We start from the raw sequence: 6,164 nt of genomic DNA, 5'->3' as shown, positions 1-6,164 counted from the left end.
ATTGGCTTTTTTCACTTAGCATAATTTCCTCGAAGTTCATACAAGTTGTTGTATATATCAACAGTCCAGTTCTTTTTATTGCAAATTAGTATTCCATGGGGATGTTTAACCACTCAGCCACTCAAAGACGTTTGGTAGTTTCCAGTGTTTGACTATTACAGCTACTACAAACATTCATGTACAAATTTCTGTGTGAAAATAAGTTTTGACTTCCATGAGATATATGCCCATAAGTACAATGGCTGGGCAGTATTGTAAGTCCATTTTTAGTTGAAGGAATTGCCAAACTATTTTCCAGAGTGTCTGTGTCATTGATACACTCCCCTAGCAATGTATGAGTGATCCAGTCACTCTGCGATCTCACCAGTCCTTGGTGTTATCACCATTTGTCCTTCTGACAGGTGTGCAGTGATATCTCATTGTGGTCTTAATATGAATGTCTCTAATGGCTGCTGATGAGCATCTTTTCATGTGGTTATTTGCCATCTTTATATCCTCTTTGGTGAGACATTTGTTCCTATCTTTGCCCATTTTCTAAATAAATTGATTTTTTTATACTAAATTCTGAAAGTAATTTATATATTCTAGATACAAGCCCTTTGTCAGATATGTATTCTCTCCTTATCTGTGGTTTGTCTTTTCATCTGAACAGACACTTTCACAGAGCAAAAAGTTTAATTTTGATGAAGTTCAATTTTTCTAATATGCTTCTAAGGATACTTTATTTCTATTTACTAGACTGCACAATTTTCAGTTATGCTTTAAATGTGGAACATTTTCTTTCAATAAATCTTATGAATTTTGTATTACAATGATTAACTTTAAATACCCTGTAAATGTGATGGTTTCATAGAATTATTCCAGAGGATAACCCCATATACTATACACTCCAGGGATCATTTTTATTTACTTCAATACACCTGAACTGATTTATGAATATTGTCCTTGTGTCTCTCATTTCTCCATGCACCAATAAAAGTTTTGCTGCATAAAGAGGCAGGTGCCAAGACCAGCCCAGGGCAGCCATCATGTTGGAGTATAAAGTCCATTGAATTAGAGTCAGGAAAGGAAGACTGGCTTGGCTAGGATTACTATTTTGCCACAGTGATTCTGTGCTATATTTCAGCTATGGAAAAAATATGACTTTGTATAAATAAAACCTTAAGAATCATTTGACAAGTGTCAAGGAAAGAGACTACCATCCAATATATCTAATAGAAAGTTGAATTTCTTACTTGCTAAGGGGAAACTGTGCTCACAGAACACAATCTCTCTGAACAAAGCGAAGAGCCCAATTTATGTCACATTTAGAGGAAGCCAGCAGTTCAGGGATTGGCTGATTTTTCAAAGAATGCCATGTGGCATGGAGTGGCAGGACTGGTAGACTAGGGCTGAATTAATATCTGTTCTGTGGTTACTTGTGCATGGTTTAAGACTAGAGACAAAGAATCAGCCTGTCCCTTTTATGAATTTAGAGATAGGAATTTTTTTTAAATGCAGAATCGCGGTGCTCATCCTGTGGAATCAGTATCTGTGGTGGTTCCTAGTATATATATGTATATACACATGCATATATACATAGAGAGAGAGGTACATCTGTATCTATATCTATATATCTATCTAGATCTATAGTCATCTATTTCCTGCTTAAAGTAAAGCAATGTTAAACTGATTTGGGTTTGTGATGTTTTTGAGAACATGGCAACATCCTGAGGCAGAGCAAACCGAGGTGAGGAAATTTATAGAAAGGAGGCTACACTCTCTACAGGCTTTTTTGGAACCAGCAAAGGCACCAAGAGTCTTAATTGGGATGATTCCCCTTTTGCGTCCTCAAACACAAGGCGCCCTGCTCTTATCTCCAGTTCTTTCTTTTTCCTCCACAATAGCCTGAATCATGGAGAAGGAAAATCCTTGCTGAACCTTTGGCCTCTCATTAATCCCTCAGAGAGAAGACATTAGCACATCTTACACTTAGTCACATACTTTGAGGTCAAAGTTCTTTTTATTATTGCAAAATGAGAGAGTCTTTAGATAAATTAGAGTAATTTAACTTAGTTATTGAATCTTTCACTAGACTAATCAGCTTATACCATGGTGCCCTTTGGGATACTCAGCCCTATTAGAAGTTCAAATCTTTATGTTCAGATGGAAGCCGTCCTATTTTGAATCATGTAAACTCCTACCTAATTATCTGCTCACTTATATTCGACCCTGGAAACTTTTTAACTTAGTTACTCTTTTAAAAATTTCTAATTCAGTAATACATGTAAGTGTTAAATCAAATATAGATGGTTTTATTAAAAAAAAAAAAAAGGCAAGGGAAATCTCTTCTCTCTTCCCTCTCACAAATTCTCTCCCCAAAAGCAACAACTTTTAACTGGTTTTGGTTCTTCTTGTGGTTATTTTCATACCTGTTTTTACAAATATGATTACTGTATTAGTTTTCCAGGGCTGCTGTAATCAGGTGACTTCAAATAATAGATATTTATTCTCTACACTTCTGGAGGCTACAAGTCTGAAATCAAGGTGTTGGCAGGGCCATGCTCCCTCTAAAGGCTCTAGAGAAAAAATTCTTCCTTGCCTCTTCCTACCTTCCAATTGCATCACTCCGAATTCTGAAAACATATATAGCTGACAAATGTATACCACCACCAACATGAAGATTTCTATCATCCAGAAAAATTCCCTTATGCACGTCGCCATTTAATCCCAGCCAGAGAGAACTACTTTCTTTTTTTTATTTCCCTTTTTTTAATTTTATATTTTTTCCATTTATTTGTTTATTTTTGGATGTACATCGTAATACATTTCGAATTCTGTGTAGATTACATCATGTTCACCACCCAAAAACTAATTATAGTCCCTCCCCTCACACATGAGCCTAATCACCACTTTTGTCCTCCCTCCACCCTCCTCTTTTATTTTTTTTACTACAGATTAGAGCTTCCTTTTCTATAATTTCACGTAAATGGAATTACACATATGTATTCTTTTGTGTCTGGCTTCTTTCCCTTAGTATAATGTTTTTGAGATTCAACCGTGTTGTTAGTGTATCAGTACTTTGCTCCATTATATGGCTATATTTCAATTTGTTTATTCATTTCACCTCTCAATGTTTCCATTTGGGGGCCATTATGAATAATGCTGCAATAAACATTCGTAGACAACTCTTTGCGTAGGCATAGGTTTTCACTTGTCTTGGTTAAAAACCTAGAACTGGACTTGCTGGATTGTACGGTTTTTTGTACAAAGTTGACAAACTGCTTTCCAAAGTACTTGTACCATTTTCCAATCCTATTAGTAAAAATGAGAGTTCTAACAACTCTACCACCTTGCCAAAACTTGGTATTATTACCCTTTTAATTTTAGACATTCCAAAGGGTGTGTAGTAACACATCATTGTGATTTTATTCTGCATTTCTCTAATGACTAATAATATTTGAAACCTTTTTCTGTGTTTATTGGTCATTTGAAGATTTTTTCTTCTGAAGTACCTTTTTAAATATTTTTTGATCATTTTTAATTGGGTTCGTTATCTTATTACTGAGTTGTAAAAATTCTTCAAATCTTTAGCTGTAGTTCTTTGTCAGATATATCATACCCAAATATTGCTGGAATACATTCTAACGATACTCCCTAAGAAAGAATAAAGAACACAGTCCTTGGATGCATAAAAATATCTTTATTTTCCCCTAGTCAGGTATAACATTTTGACTGAGTATAGAATTCTAGTTTGAACTCCATTTTTTCCCTCAGAACTTTGAACATTGTCTTCTAAATTAGGGTTAGAATTGAGAAGTATAATACCTATCTGAATATTTTTTCCCTTTTAGATAACCAGCTATTGTTGGTATTCTTTTCCCTCTTCAGAAACTTTTAGATTTGTTACTTTTCCTTCATGTTATGAAGTTTTGCTTATTTTCTGTCCTCTTGTTGGACGTTTTTCAATAACCGACTGAAGCACTTGGTGGGTCCTGTCAACTTGAAGACTGATGCTCTTCAGGAATGGTTAGGAGCATAGCCTCTGGTCTCATAAGTACAACCATGCTAGCATCAGCCCCCGGGAATGGTTTAAAACTCATCTGATACGAGAATTTAATTACTTAATACAGTTAAGTAAAATAGCAGGGCATTATATTATTACTGTTATCATTAGTTGTAATATTGGTATTCTCAGCTGTATGATTACCATTAGTAGTAATGTTAGAGTCTCTTCGATAGTATTTTCCCATCTCTTTTCTCTTTCTGGGATACCAGTTATTGATCTGCTGGACCCCTTGGGTTGACTGTCTATTTCTTCAACTTTTTTCTCTTACGTGTTCTGAGTTTTTGTTTTACTTCCTGGATAATTTCATCGAGTCTATCTTTCAACATTAATATTAATATATTTGGCAATTATGTTTTTAACTTTTAAGGGCTCTTGTTCTTTTGAATGTTTCTTCTCATTCCATTCTGTTCTTGCTTTATGGATGCAATTCTCCTTGAATCTCTCTAAGAAGACATATTAGAGTTTGGAGATTTGTTTCCTTTTTTGCCTTGCTTATTTGTTTTTAATCTTTTGTTTTATGAATTTTCTTGTACTCTGGAGTAATTTTTAAATTTGTTTAATTTGGACCTTCTCTTTTATTTTGCAAGCACTTGTCCAAGATGTCGTGATTCATGATTTTCTGTTTACATTTAATTAATGAAACACTAGAAGTATTAATGGAGAGCTCTGGGAATATAATAGAACTTACTGACCAGTGGCCTCTCCTGACCTGTAACCCTTCATGCATATTCTAGGTTTGACTTACTTCTCTACACTTCATCAAGTACCCTTTTTCCATATACATTCTGATTCTAGACATCTATGGAAATAAGTACAATGCAGATATATTCCTCACAGTCACTTCGTTTTTGTGAGCTTACCCCCCTTTGTGTTTCTTCATTGCTATTATAATGTGGTCACCAGGAGAAGCAATTATAAATATATGAGCTCACTATACTGTTTCCTTGACACCTACCTGTTCTTTGTTTCTTTTTGGCTTGTTTGTGGAGGGTGATGTTATCTATTTATGTGGATTTTTTTTATTTTAAAACGTTCAAACCCAGTAGAATTTGACAGAAGAGTATAACAAACACCCATATACCTTTGCCTTCAAGGACCTGCAAATGGTACACAACTGCTCCCTCTCTCTCTCTACATTAATACATACTTCTTTTTGCCAAAACTTTTGAAAATAGGGGACATACATCTTGACACTTTACCTCTAAATCCCTCAGAATGTGTCTTCACAAAATGAAAAAGTTTTTCCTGCACCACCATCAGGACGCCTAAGAAATCATCATTAACCCAAATCCATTATCCAACGTTCCAGGTCATTATCAAATTTTCCCAATTGTCACAAAAATATCTTCAATCAAGTTTTAAGCAATACAAACGGCTGTGATGTCTCTTCAGAACTCCTAGCCTGGAACATTCTCCCACCTCCCTCTGTTCTTTATGAAATGTAATCCTTCGGAGAGTCTAGTCTCCTCTTTAATTATGTCTTCCTGTACGAGTCTGCGTCTCTTCGGGGACAAGAACTAGTGGCAATCTACTATTCTCCACCCTGAAACCTCCAGTTGCCTTTGTTCTCTTCTTTCTTTCGCTTTTCTTTAAAAGTAAACTCCTCCAACCAGTTTCCTTCTAGAGTTCACAGTAGCTCCTTTGTCCTATTAAATCACACTTTTTCACGATCCTCATTTTCTCTACACCACTGTCATAAGCATCATCAAACCAGTCTTCACACTACATTACCTGCAAATATCCTGACCCAAAGTTTTGTTACCATTCTCCTCCTCCATCAAGACCACCCTTGTGCACACTCACGTAAAGGATTTTCTTTGTATTAAAAAATTAGAGGCATGCTTAGACTTCATCCACACATAAGCAGGAGTATACATGCTTACCTTCATCTGTTTATGGATAAAAGTCATTTACCACATTATGCTTTGAAGAAAAGTTCCTTTTTGGTGTCTAATGTGTATTTGATCCTTACATTTCAAGTTAATGTTTCTGAAAATTTCAATGATCTAATAACTTAAATGGAACCCAGTATAATGTTTTTGCTCAGTTTCACCTCTCTTCAACAGTCACCATTTCCTAGAAATTTCTTTTACTACTTCTCAGTGCCTCCCCACAA

This window comes from Equus caballus, chromosome 4, assembly GCF_041296265.1.
Source record: "Equus caballus isolate H_3958 breed thoroughbred chromosome 4, TB-T2T, whole genome shotgun sequence".
NCBI lineage: Eukaryota > Metazoa > Chordata > Mammalia > Perissodactyla > Equidae > Equus > Equus caballus.
This window is presented reverse-complemented; position numbering follows the sequence as displayed.